Raw genomic sequence first — 15,495 nt, forward strand, 5'->3', positions numbered from 1 at the left:
GATTATTTGACTATCTAGTAACAAAGTTCTTCCAAAAACTTATTTAAAAATAGAATTTACGGTTTAAAAATTGATCCAATTCTACGGCTTGTCAAAGGGAATGAGCCATAATTAGTTTTTTTGGAAGAAAGTGCCTGAATTCAGCTTCTGGCTTCCTTCTAGCCATCAAGCAGGTACAGTAAATTGAGTATTACATAGGAATAAGAGCACATCTAAAACTGGTCTTAGAAAATATTTTCCTAGACTATAAAAATACTAAATGGAATACAAAAATTTCAGCATATACAGCAAACAGACTACAGCAGACAAATATTTAAAACATACCAAAAACTATCTTCTACTGTAATCATCATGAACATCAAATATTATTCTAGTAATTTTTCTATGATTCATTCTGATTCAATGTTTATTTCCCCTTAAGGTTTGTTCTAACACCAGATACAGACCAAATTCGGTGTTTCTCGCAGAAGTTACTGGAGGCACCACTGAGTAATTCTTTGTATTCACCTGGTTCTCAAAGTGCTGAAAGTACAAATGTAGTAGGGCCTGTTTTTTGAGATCAGGGGTCAGCAAACTTAGGCCCTGTGAACACAGCCACACTTATTTGTTTACATGTTGTCTATGGTTGCTTTCACCTTACAAGAGCAGAGTTGAATAGTTACAACTGTCTGTGGCCTTTGGGTCCCCAGAGTCTAAAATCTTTATGGCCTTGTACAGAAAAAAATTTGCCAACCCCTATTTTAGATAAATAATTTCAGGAAATGTTTCACTGAACAGGGACAAGGTAAAATTGCCCCAGATGAAGAAAATTTTAGCTGAAGTTTGCTGGTTCCATCATAGAGTACCATGGCAGATTGAAATCATACACATGTGGATTGGCAATTTTCGGTATCGAAATACTATTCTGGTATCGTAAACAAAGTCTGGCTGTGATAAAAGTACCTTCCTCTCTCTGTGAACTGGCCATTATGTACCAAGTAACTCAGTACCCAATTATAGCAACGTACTTACTGTTCAACCCAAACATCTACGTGGCTCAAACATGATTTCTAGCCTTTATCGCTCAATAATCTTATACCCTTGGCAACGGACAGAACTAGAAGCAGACCCTTCCCGTCCCTCTGTATTGGCATAGATTCTATAAGCACTGCACTGCATACTTTTTAGAATCCTTCCCTGTGACACACATCATAATAATTAGTACTACTGCTGCTCCCCAGGGCCACAAACATGTCCCTCCTGACAAAGCGGACTAAGTTTTCGAGGGGGCACATAGGCTTGGAAGAATGCTTGTGGTGATCCTGGCAAAAAGAGGTGTGGAATGTGACATCGACACCATTATAAAGAATCCGGACAGAATGCTCACTGGGCTTTTCTCTGTCTTGCCAGAGCTCAAAGATCAACCTGGCTGCAAACCTTGGGAATCGGGCTTCCATAAGGCCTAGGGCACTGAGAACTGGTGACAGGGTGATATCATGCGCAGAGTAGAGGGCAAAGACTTCCTCTTTCCTGCCTTCTGCGGTGCGCTGCATCCGGCTGATGGTCTGGTTCAGGATGGGATGGGCGCCCAGAAGTGCGTAGCCCAGATAAAGTTTCTTCTCCTGCCTCTCTTTCTCGTCCTCTATCTGATGCGTCTTGATCACCTTGAAGTGCTCCGTGTCAATGCAGCCATTCCTAGTGCAAAGGAAGCTGATGTTGTGGCAAAAGTGGCAGAGCGTGGTGTCTGTGGGGTTGGCAGCTCGAAGCTGCTTGGTGGGCACGTCCACGGTCCTGGCCATGTCCTCGTAGGTCCTCTCCAGCTGGCTGTTTTTCAAACGTAAGAGGTATTGCCGACGCTGCTCCTTTTCTAGATACTGGTTTCTCACTGGACAGTAGCAGTTTCCGGAGCAGAACAGGGCACTTGGCTGGTGCCTGAAATGAATCTTCTTCCAGTCAAAATCTGGGAGGAAGCCATAAAGCAAGGCTAGCCCACTTTGTAGTGTCCGGCTTTTCCCCGTGGTCTCCAAGTAAAGCTGGTCTGTCGACCAGTCATTCGGCAGGAGTTTGTGTTTTTTTAGGTAGATGTCCCTCAGTAGCTGGCCATTCTGCAAATGCTGCATGACTCGTGTCTGCATGAGCTCTTCCATCTCACACAGTGGGTGATTGAGTTAAAGAGGCAGGGAGTGTAGAGGGCTTTCGAAAGAGTCTCCGGATCCTTTTGACATGTGACTAACAAAAGCTTCCAGTTTAGGGTGATAATGGTTTCCTGTTGGCCACCAGAGTGCAGTCAATTTTTGGTCGCTTTGTTTTGGGAATGACATACAGCGGGTATTGTCCCCGTGTCGAATGAACACATGCACTGAGATCAGCTTAAAATGATGCGGAGCGTGACCTTCCATGCTGCGCTCAGCCACACTGGGAATGTCGCAGTACAAAAGAGCTTCGTAAACGGGGTCCATCACGGGGGGCTTGGTCACTGGGTCAGGCATGATTCTCTTTCAACTCTTGCTACTCACTCCATTCTTAGCTGTGGACACTGGGGTCAGGTGGAAGAATTGCAGGCTGAGGCTGATGAAGGCCAGCAGCGCAGCCAGGGCCAGCAGCAGCAAGAAGCGATTGCAGAAAAGCATTATTATTTGTTCTATTTTCTCTTCATGGTTTCTTTTTTTTTTAAATATTTATTTATTTATTTATGAGAGAGAGAGAGAGAGAGAGAGAGAAGGGCAGAGGAGGAGGGAGAAGCAGGCTCCACGCCGGGAGCCCGACGCGGGACTCGATCCCGGGACTCCAGGATCACGCCCTGGGCCAAAGGCAGGCGCTAAACGGCTGAGCCACCCAGGGATCCCCCTCTTCATGGTTTCACCTCCAATCGGAAACCAATCCTTGTAAGTGTGGGAAATGCCACGTTTGGTGACTCTGGTCTCAGGGTCCCCTTTAAAGTGTACAGAATTTAGGGTTTTAAACATGACCACAACGGCCTGGAGGCTGCGGGGTCGGGGATCCCGGGAGCTGGAGCTCCCCCTCTACTCCTTTAATAATAGAATGATTGATTTTATTTTGCCACATGGTCACCTAGAATAAAGACTTCATTTCCTGGATTCTTTTGATCTGGATGTGGCCATGACATGAAGTTCTGACCAAATGGATCAGACTGGAGAACAAGGAACTGGCAGGAACAAGGGACAATCTTCAGCTAACTGTCAGCAAAGAACCAAATCCTGCCAAGTAACATACATGTAATCTTGGAAGTGGATTTGTCCCCAGACAAGTCTTCACATAGAACACAAGCTTAACCAACACCTTGAGCGTAGACTTATAACCAAGCCATGCCCAGATTTCTGAACTACAGAACTGTGAGTTGTTTTATAGCTGCTAAACACTGGACTAAGTTATTATAGGTAATTGATACAGTGATAAATGTAAGAGTGGAATGTGGAAAAGAGTGGAATTCCAGAAAGTGTTCTTAAATACAGAGAGTGTGCCCTTCTTCTGCTCCTTCTTCTTGATAACTAGAATAAGGATATATTGGCTGAAACCCTAGCAGCTATTTTGAACCATAAAGTGATAATAGAGCAAAGCAACAAGTAAAAGGGAATGTGGATTCCTGAGAGTATCATGTATAATGCTACTCTGGATCACTTGCACTTTCTTATACAACAAACAGATCAATGTCAGCTTTTTGTTTACTTTATTTATTTTTTGTTCATTTTTGTTTATTTTGATTTTTCTGTCACATAAAGACAAAGCTAGTCCTAACGAATGATTGTGTCTGACACTACTCTTAATATCTGATAAATATTTAAGAAATACTAGAGTTTTTTTCTGTGCATCAGAAAAATAAAATTCTTAGGACAAAATTTAACCAAGAAGATGAAAGACCTGTACACTGAAAACTATAAGGCATTAATGAAAGAAACTGAAGATGCAAATACATGGAAAGATATCTCATGCTCATGGATTAGAAGATTTAATATTATTAAAACGTCCATACTACCCAAAGCAATCTACAGATTCTGTACAATCCTTACAATCATAAGATTTGTATAGAACCACCAAAAACTCCGTATAACTAAAGCAATCTTGAGAGAGAACAAAGCTGGAAGTATCACACTACCAAATCACACTACTGCCATACTATCAAATTTCAAACCACACTACAAAGCTTTAGCTATTGTCATAAAAACAGACACGATGGATAAATTAAAAAGAATAGGGAGCCCAGAAATAAACCCATGCATATACAATTAATTTATGACAAAGGAGTAACAAACATACAATGAGAAAAAGACAGTCTTTTCAATAAATGGTGTTGGGAAAACTGAACAACCATATACAAAAGAACAGGACTACTATCTTACAAAAAAATTAACTCAAAATGGTTTGAAGACTTGAATATAAGACCTTACACCATAAAAAACCTAGAAGAAAACATATCTTGGGAATAATTTTTTGGATCTAACACCAAAAGCAAAGGGAAAAAAAGGAAAACTATAATGGAACTACATCAAACTAAAAAGTTTCTTCACAGTGAAACAAGCCAGCAACAAAATAAAAAAGTAACCTGCTAAATGGGAGAAAATATTTGCAAATTATATATCTGATAATGTATGATACCCAAAAAAATATGAAGAACTTATTCAACTCAATAGTAAAAACAAAACACACACATCTCAATTCAAAAATGGGCAGAATAGAATGTGAAGGTGGTCTGACTGCAACATCTGTCCTCACTTTGACTTCCAGGGTTGATTTGGCTGATCTAGCTGGCTAGGCAGATGTCCCCTTCCTTACTCACCACTCCACGTGTGTCTCTCCCAAAGCTGCACACTTGGACAAAGAGGATGACTTTCCCTGATTAAAGGAGGATCATTATTCCGTCAAGGGTATACGAGGAGCTGCATTTTCTGTTAGAACCTCCAAATGAGTTCTTAAAATTGGGCAGAATATATGAATAGCCATCTTTCCAAAAAAGACTCTCAGAGGAACAACAAGTATATGAAAAGATGATAATTACTAATTATAAGGGGAATGCAAATCACAACAGTGAGATATCACCTCACACCCGTTAGAATGGCTATTGTCAGAAGGACAAGAACTAGCAAGTGTTGGCAAGGGTGTGGGGAAAAAGAATGCTTGAGCATTGATGGTGGAAATATAAATTGGTGCGGCCACTATGGAAAACAGTATGGAAGTTCTTCCAAATATTAAGAAGAGAACTACTATATTATCCAGCAATTCCAATTCTGGGTATTTGAAAATGAAAACACTAACTCAAGAAGATATAGTGCACCCCTATGTTTATTGCAGTATTATTTATAGTAGCTAAGATATGGAAATAATATAAATGTCCATTGATAGATAAATAGATAAGGAAAATATGGGATAACAAAAGATAAGATACCTAGGAATAAACTTAATCAAATAGGTGAAGACCTCTACTCTGAAAGCTATGAAACACTAAAGAAACTGAAGGCAACACAAAAAATGTAAAGACATTCCATGCTCATCGATTGGAATAAAAATATTGTTAAAATGTCTATACCACACAAAGCAACATGTGCATTTAATGCAATCTCTATCAAAATTCCTATAGCATTTTTTTTACAGAACTAGAACAATCCTAAAATTTATGTGTGGAGGTATCACAATTGTGGACTTCATGTTATATTATAAAACTGTGGTAAAGATCAATAGAACAGACTAGAAATTCCATAAATAAACCCTCAATTATATGATCAATTAATCTTCAACAAAGTAGGAAAGAATATACAATGGAAAAAAGACAGTCTCTTCAATAAATGGTGTTGAGAAACTGGTCAGCTACATGCAAAAGAATGAAACTGGACTACTTTCATATATAATACAGAAAAATAAACTCAAAATGGTTTAAATACCTTAATGTGAGACATGAGACCATAAAAATCGTAGAAGAGAGCAGTCCGTAATGTCTTCAACATCACCAGTAGCAATATTTTCTAGATATTCCAAGGCAAGGGATTTAAATAAAAGGAAAAATAAAAAATAATAAACTGTTGGGACTATATCAATATAAGAAGCTTTCTGTAAATATATATATATATATATAATATTATATATATTAGAGTTTTTGTATTCTTTGGGTAAATACGCAGTAGTGCAATTTCTGGATCATAAGGTAGATAAATTTTTAACTTTTTGAGGAACCTCCATACTGTCTTCACAGTGGCTTAAGTATGATGCAGATTAAGCAGTGCACTTGTCATGATGAGCACAGAGTATATGGAAGTGTTGAGAACACTCATTCAAAGGGATATATGCACTCCTGTGTTTATTGCATTGTTATTCACAATAGCCAAATTTTGGAAGCAACCCAAGTGGCCATCAATAGATGAATGGACAAAGTAGATATGGTACACACACACTCACACACACACTGGAGTATTATTCACCATAAAAAGAATGAAATCTTGTTATCTACAACAACATGGGTGGAGCCAGAGAGTATAATACTAAGTAAATCAGTCAGAGAAAGATCAGTACTATATGATTTCACTTCCATATGGAATTTAAGAAAAAAAACTAGCAAAAGAAAGAGAGACAGACAGAGAGAGAGAGAGAAAGAGAGAGAGAGGGAGAGAGAGAAAGAGAGAAACCAAGAAACAGAGTCTTAACTATGGAGAATAAACTGATGGATACCAGGGGGAAGGGGATGGTGGGGATGAGTGAAATAAGTGACGGGGATTAAGGAGTGCATTTGTCATGATGAACACTGGGTGATGTTTGGAAGTGTTGAATCACTATATCACACACCTGAAACTAATACAGCACTGTATGTTAACTCTATTGAAATTTTTAAAATGTGGCATATATACACAATGGAATGTTATTCAGCCATAAGAAATGAAATCTTGCCATTTGCAGCAACATGAATGGACCTTGAGGGCATTATGCTAAGTGAAGTAAGACAGACAAAGAGAAATGCCATGTCGTTTCACTTTTATGTGGAATCTGAGTACAAATTTAAAAAAAGCTTAGTTTATAATTTGTTCACTAGTTGACCATTAGTGGTATCATTAGCAAATTATACAATATATGTATTTAAGGACAAAATGGTGCTCAACATTTGGTCCCTCTTATGGATCTTATGCTGCTTTTGGCTGTGGGGCTGAACTGTGGGGATAATTAATTTTGGCAAATGTTTGCTGGCTTAGTTTTCTGGAAGTAAGAAATTTTCATATAATCTGGTCCCAGGTTCATATTAATTTCTCTATGCTGCTCATCCAGCTGCTTTGGCTTGCCAGAGACTTCTCAATGCTAGAATTTTCATACAAAGCTCTTTGCTCTCCACCCCACCCAAGCAGCTTTGTTCCCTCAGGGGTGTGATCAGATTTGAAATCACTGGAAAATTATTGTAGCTCTAATTGACAATAAAGAAATCCTGAGCTGGCCCCAGGGTTTAACAGGCTCAGATATTTTATAAAAATGAGATTTTGACAGAGCAAATAGCATCTATAGGCTTTAATGTTAATGAAGAAATATATTTTTCATAGAGGATAAAGATGTCCTAACTTGTCATCATGAAATATGAGTGTGGTTTTCTTTCCTTTTCTAGTTGTGTTACTACATCTGGTTGTACACTTTATCAACTCACCTTTTGACTATTTGGATTAAGGATATGTATATGTCTATATCTATATATGGAATATATATCTATGTATATCTATATTTATATCAATTTCTCTCTCTATATATATATATATATCAATATCTATCTAGCTATCTACCTATACATCCAGAATGAGGTTAACATACTTTTTCTAAAAAGCATGATATTTATGACTTATTGATGATCATGGTTTTAACTGATGGTGCTGTATACAGATTTCAATGTTCTACATGAGGTCAAGCAAAGTTTCCACTACTTAATGAGATAGTCTGCCAAAGTGGACTTACAATGGATCATCTCTCCTTATCTTATATTGTTGTAAATTATATCTTATTTATACTCACTAGGATGGCCATTATTTAAAAAAGAAAGTATTTTTTAAAAAACAGAAAATATAAGATGTTGGTAAGGATGTGAAGAAATTGGAACTCTCATATATTGCTGGTAGGAATGTAAAGCAACGTCGTTGTAGAAAACAGATTAGATGTTCCTCAAAGAGTTATTCATAGAATTACCATATGACCTAGCAATTTCAAAAGTTATATACTCCTAGGTATATATCTAAAAGAATTGAAAAAAAGGTGTTCAAAAATGTCCGGTACATAAATGTGCATAACAGCACTGTTCACAATAACCCAAAGGTGGAAAAAACCCAAATGCCAATCAACTGATGAGTGGATAAACAAATGTAGCATATCCATATAATGGAATATTATTCAGCCATAAAAAGTGAAGTACTGACACACAACATTGATGTATCTCAAAAATGTGATATGAAGTGAAATATGCTAGACACAAAAGATCACATATTGAATTATTTGATTTTTTATGAAATATTCAGAATTGTCAAATGCATACAGACTGGAAGAAGACTGCTTCCTGATTTGCTCGTTGCCAAGGACTGGGGAGAGGAGAAAGAAGGAGTGACTGCTTAATGGGTACAGTGTTTTCTTTTGGTATGATGAGAATGTTTTGAAACTAGATAGAGATGTTGGTCACATAGAATTCTAAATATACTAAATGACAACGAATTGTACATTTTAAGCAGTTAATTTTAAGTTACATGAATTTCACTCTTTAAAAATGTAAAAAGAAAGTTCTATCATTGGTTTTTCAAGGAACTCTACTGACTTCTTTAAAAGGAGGTAGGCAGTTACCATTCATGTTGGTTTTGTGGAAATGTGCATTTCTATAGTGAAGTAACAGTTTGCACTCTAACATGAATTGGGTTTAGAGGCAGAAGATACAGCAAAAAACTTCATTGAAGTGTAGATATTTATTTTTATAAAGCAGTTTTAGCCATTTGTCAGCCCTATTTTCAGGTTAAAAGTCTTCTTAAATTCACCTGGATTAATCTAATTCCTAATTATAAATTTTATGGATGTCATAGATTACAACCATTGAAAATCAATGGATCTAATTGAAATACTAACTTAATTTTGTTTACCTTGTCACATGTTATGGCCCAATATCAATACTCTGCTCTTCTCCAGGCACACATATTATTTCCCCTCTTGATCTCTAGGCTTTGCTATACTTTTTCCTTGGTATGTCCTTCTTCCATTTGGTCACCTAGCAAACTTCTACTCTTCTTTCAAGACTTAATTCAAAGTGTTATTTCCTCAAGAAGACTTAGTTTCTCCTTCCTTTGTTCCATCTAATATCTTGTACATACTCCTATTAATGCACTTAGGATACTTAATTATAATTATATGCTTGTATTTCTATTTTCTCTGCTGGCTTAAGAACAAAAACTATCTATTCTGCTTTCTGCCTTAAAAGTACAGGGCCTGTGAGAACACATAAAGGTATGTTGAGACACTTAATTATACAAAAGACAGTATAATGTTGGTTTTCTTGGAGGCATGTGAAAAGACCCTTAGAAATCTGGTGATATCTGAGCATGATTTCAACTCCATAGAATTCCTTTTGAGAATTTTATCCCTAGGGAATCCTGTCTCAAAGCCTCAATCATCTATCTCCTCTCAAGATATAATGTCTGCTGTTTTGTTCCCAGTTTCTCCAGTTGAGAAAGGTTCCTGATTATTTGTGCTGGCAAGAGTATTTCCTGTAGATGCTCTTAATGTAAAATACAGCGTTCTGAGATCATGGGATCTACACTGAAGAACTTTTTTCTACTTGTATCTGCTGCCATGGCTCAATTGTTCTGAAGACTTGGACACTTTTTAGTGACCTGATTTTCTCTAAAAAAAAAGACAACTCCCTCATCCCTAGAGCACTTGAAGGTCTCTAGAAGTTTTAGGAAGGCGGACGAGTCCGCCAACCTCAGCACTCTGCCAGTTTCCATCCTGTACATGTTTTTAACCCTCAGGGTAGAGTGAATGCCTGGAGATATTCTTTCATAACATTTGTTTGGCAAGAAAAATAGAAAAAAAATGATAGCAGCCAAGGGTCACAGTTTCCACATTCTGCAAGAATATCTTGAAGCATATTATGCTTTTATTTTTGCAAAGTAAAAAAGCTCATAGTTTTGTGACAACTCCTCATATTATCTCTTTGTTTTGTTTTGTTTTGTTCCTGGGATAGGACTATCACAGCTATAATTCTAAATTGCTTACATTCTTTGCAATTTTGTCTTGCTTGAAAATGTTATATTTCCCACCTTTTGCCTTCCTATGCATCTTTCTTCCTATGTTCATTTTTATCTTCTAGAGGAGGCATTCTTAATTTTGGGACCACTGATGGGCTTCTGGAAATATAGGGAGCCTCTCACATTGTGTGCTGTGCAAAATTATATGTATAAATTATATACAAATTATATATATAATATAATATATCTATATAAATATATATATATTTGTATATGTGTGCTTTTTTTTCTGGGGAATAAGATCCATAAATTTTACCATATTATCAACATGGTCCATGAGCCAAAAGTTAAAAATATGATTCTGAACATGAACCATCATTGTATGGTTGTAAACCTAGACAAAACTGTTTTAAGAGACTTCTTCAGAGAACAAAATAAGGGTCTCTAGCCCAAAAGGAAGTTGTTGTTTTTTTCCTCAAGGGGAGCTATCTTTCTTTGGGGAGTTCTCATGAATTGAGACTAAAATATTCTGGATTATAAAACTGATTTTGTGATTACACTCTCACACCTTGAAATTGAGTCTCCTTATTTAAGCTGCTGGAACTTGCAGACTACTAGCTGAGCTGTTAGAAGTCACATAAAAACCACCAGTTGTAACTCCTAAAGGAGAAACAGCAAAGGAACTGTTGCTGGACTTATAAATCTTTTTCAAATATTTGAGGTCCAGTTGTTATTTGTAGGTTGCTGGAGAAAATGTTCCAGAATATTAATATCAGAGAATTTATATGTGTAAACCTGTGTACATTTCTTTATCAATCTGCATTTATTCAGCACTCTAAGATGATTTACACTCTTCCAGTCCTTGAAAACCCTGAGGACAGAGCGTTACACATACTCCCAATTATTTATGCATAAAAATATGAGGTTTGGCCATTGGACCCACTGACATAGCTAAACATTTTTGGCCTTCTCACAAGGTAAAGAGTGGAGATGTGGCGGTTTGTGGACTTACATTCCATAGTCTGCATTGGTCTGTGGGGGAAGTGAAGAGTGGGGAGAAAAAGGGCTCCTTCAATTTCTTAGGTTACTCTCTCAGAATTAGGGTTTCATCCATTGAGGTACAACATCATAATTGGGATATTTTCAGGTTTTGTCAGCTTGGGGCTCTCATTTCTGCTCTTAAGTTATTCCCTTCCCCAATACTATTTCCTATGCATAAGTTTTGTTTGGCGACTGGATGGGGAGGGGGAGTTTTTACAGATGAAGTGCTTGTATTTCACACTAGGTACATTTTATTTTTTATTTAACATCACAAAGTGGGGGCCATGATTTATACTTTATACGCACAATGCTCAGTATATACTAGATACTAATATCTACTGATTGATTTTAATTTTCATGTTAACTAATAATTTCTGACCTTCAATGACTTAAAATAATATCTCTAACTCCTAGAGATGGGGTTTTAAATTTTCATTTAAAAGTATAAATCCAAAAAAGAGAGTCATTAGGCAAATGTGGCTTTGAACACCTAAACTCAGTCATCCTGTTCTTAGTTTTGGTCAACTTGGTTTGGATTTGGTTAGACTGGACAAGAATATAAGCTTCTAGGACTTAGTTTTACGACTGATGATCCTTCTAATAAGTACATTAAACACACACCACACACAGGAATCCAGTTTCCAAAATTGTTCTACATGTTAAGGTCAGCGTTGTTCAGTTCAAGTCAGTTTGGTGGTGTGCAAGGAAGTTTTGTAGAAGGGCAAGTCAGATAAACTATTCTTTCAACCAGGCCTTCTTTTCTAGTTTATTGGATATCTGTGAAAATTTAAGCTCTATAAGGGTGTGATATTTGTACTTGTTTTGTTCACTTCAGCAAGAATTTATTGGATGATACCTATATGCCTAACTAAGTGGTAAATCCTCTGAAAATACAAAGAAATTTTTAATACGGAGTAGTATTTATCTTCCACGAATTCAGAATAATTTAAAAAGATGAAATGATTAGATACAAAAATATTGCATACTAAAACACCCAGCCCAAGAAGAGTAAAGTTTGTTATCTTTCTGGGTCTGTTACTAATTTGCTGGGTTAGCTCAGACAAGTCACTTTATTTGGAGGCATTATCATTTCCTCATTTGGAAAACCGTGGACTACATAAAATTAGAGATTGAAGCTATGATGTTGATATATTTACAAATTCAGAGGAAACAAGAGACAAAGTGTAGGCTATAATAGCCACGGAAAGAGTCAGGAAAAGATAGGTTAGAAGTCGGCCTTGGGAAAAAAAATAAAAGAATTCAGCCTTGAAGTATCAGTACCATTTAACTTTGTGGAGGGAATGACTGGGAAAATTTCAGGAAGAAGTACAGTACATACAAAGTCATGGGATAAAATAGAAATCTGAAATAGCTAGGATGTCTTCAATAGTGGAGAATATATTTTGGCAAAGAGGAAAAAATAATATCACCAGAAAGAAGGAGTTCAGGTCGTAGGGAGGTACAAAATGTCATAAAAGAGATTTGGACCCCATTCAAGAGGAGTCATATATAAAGTGTGTGCGTTTGTATCTGTATGAATATAGTGTATGTATTGTGCTGACACACAGTGAACTTCATACATGGCTCAACAATTGTGTGTGTGTGTGTGTCTGTCAGTCTGTGTGTCTTTGTGTGTGTGGTATGAAAAAAGAAAGGAATAGAGGGGAGGAGAAGGGGGAACAGCAAATAAAAATGGAATAGATTAGTCTGGCAATAGTAGATTAGATAGTAGTGTTCAGTGTGGATTCAAAGACAAATCAGCTAGACATGTATTTCAGTTATCTGAGCATATCTGAGCATAATCATAGATTCAAGTTGGAAATATTCTCAGATAACAATTATTTTAACCCCAGACTTAAAGTAAAAATCCTTTCTGCATTTTTCCAGTCTTTGACACTTTGCAGTGACAGTTTACTGTTTTGCAAGACAGCCCATTTTGTTTGTGGGTATTTTGCATCCTTAGACAGATCTTTCTGATCCTGAGCCTAAATTTGCCTCCTCATGAGCTCTACTCATTATCCTGGTTCTCCCCTTGGGGCTACACTGAATATGTCTAATTTTGTCTCCACATGACATTTTGGCTAAATTTTATTTCTTTCAGGAAATACACTTCCAGTTTTTTCAATCTTCCCTCCATAGCATGATTTCAGAAACTTTACCATCTGGACTATCTTCTTCTGAAATCTTTCTAGACTGGTAAAGTTCCTATTAGAATGTGGGTGCCCAGAAATGAAGGCAGCCTACCAGATGTGGTCTGACTAGTGCTGAGTCCCTCCCTTGAACTGGGCATTCTATTTGTATAGTGCTCTATTCTAAGACTGTATTTGCTTTCTAAGTAGCTACATCATATTATTGACTCATTTCAACTTGTGACTGCCTAAAAGCCACAACTACACAATGGCTTGTTGACCTGGTGAACTTCCTATTTATTGTTTTGTCCTTTAAAACGTGTTAAGATCTTCGTGAGTAGAAAATCCAAGTGACTTGACAGGTTAAAAAAAAACTTCTTTCTAAAAAATGTCTAGGGTTATTATTTGGGAGGCGAAGGAGTGTTGAGATACATCACAATTCACTAACTCAAGAATGGTGGGAGGATCTATTTACTGAATGAGCAAGAAGACTGAATTACTTTTTAATTTAAAAAATAATGATATTTGAAAAAAATAGTATTGGAATAAAGACCATGATGATATTTTCAAGGAAAGGATGTGCTCATCTAGCTTCAATGAATAGATATAACTAGTCATTAACAGCACCCTTCCTTACATACATTTCATCATTAAAATCCTTTAAAATAGTCTCAGTAATGCTCAAAGTTGGGCATTAATTTGCTGAGCCAACGTTTTTCCCTATACACCAGGGAAGAAAATACAAGTAACAGCTAAAACTTTTATGGTACTTACTATATGCAAGGTTCTCTTCCAAGAACTTTACAAGCTTATTTAAATTTCTCAACAATCCTATAAAGTGGACACTATCATTACCACCTCATCTCTATTTTACCACTGAGGAAACTGGGGTGCTGAGAATTTAAATAACTTCTCCCAAGTGAAATAGCCAGTAAACTCAAATACAGAATTTGAATCCAGATGGTCTGGCTCCAGAGTTGATGCTTATTATGCTTCTCATATCCAAACACTCATTTCAAATGGAATAGTAAAATCCAGATAATATCTTACAGTATCTAGAAAATGTCCTCAAATTGCTTGGGCTATGAAGACCAAATTTAATAGTAAGTTAGGCTTCCATAGTTCAGACTAATATATCTTCTGTCTTACAAGTGGTGGTGGTGGTGGTAGTGGTGGTGGTGGAAGTTTCACAATTGATTCTGGTTATTTTGCATATGTAGTGTATTTGATTAAACATTTTAGGATTTCACAGGTGTTTGAAAATATTTAAAGTTGTATGAATTGGAAAGACATTGGCTGCCCTCCACCTGCAAAGGATAGATAAATACCTTAAGAATCCAGTCCATGAATTGCTGAGAGGATGATTGGGATACTGGAAAGAGAGATCAATCAGGAATCTTGGACTCTAGTTTTGGCCGTGTCACCAATAAGTTCTCTGGTTTTTGGTAAGTCACTCAACCTTTCTGAGTCTCAGTTTCCCCATCTTTAAATTAAGAAAATTAGATGATCTCTCAAGACCCATCCAATTAGAGCATTCCATGTTTTTAGAGATTAGAGGAAATCAACAGTAGAGAAATAGAGTTTAAAATGCTATGAATAGAGAGAAAAAGTTTAGCCTTGGCTTTGCGATTTTTATTCATTCTGGGATGTAAATGAAATTGAAAAGCAAAAAGAGAGATCAATGACCTCATCCTCTACATTGTGACTCAGAACTGGGTTTGCTCACATTTAAGGAAAGGAAAGGGAAAGGGAGGGGAGGAAAGGAAGGGAAAGGAAGGGAAAAGAAAAGGGCAAGAAAAAGAAAGGCAAGGAAAACAGAAAAAAAAAACACAAATTTTCATCCCAATAGAGCTAATTTCATGTGAATTGGCATCAATGCAAAATAAATTAGATGAGTAGTTTATAGTATATCTCCCATAATCATCTGGCTTGTCTTGAAAAATTGAGCTTTTTAAACAAATTTTACTGCCTTCTCTATGGCTTTGTGGTTCCATCATGCTTAAGGAAAAATGCTGACAACTTGTTTTCTGTTTCCACTGGCAGCATTACTGTTTTTAAATTGAAATAATAAATAGTTGGGTATGGTGCAACAGTTGAACTCTGAATTCTATACTGATATTCTATATTTCTCTTTAATGCACACATTTTAA

General features: G+C 36.7%; 1 pseudogene; it reads right to left on the reverse strand.

Annotated features, from left to right (window-relative positions):
- Positions 1 to 994: 994 nt before the first annotated feature.
- Positions 995 to 2,635, reverse strand: LOC144308042 (2-phosphoxylose phosphatase 1 pseudogene; annotated as a pseudogene).
- Positions 2,636 to 15,495: the final 12,860 nt, after the last annotated feature.

This window comes from Canis aureus, chromosome X (genome assembly GCF_053574225.1).
Source record: "Canis aureus isolate CA01 chromosome X, VMU_Caureus_v.1.0, whole genome shotgun sequence".
Taxonomy (NCBI): domain Eukaryota; kingdom Metazoa; phylum Chordata; class Mammalia; order Carnivora; family Canidae; genus Canis; species Canis aureus.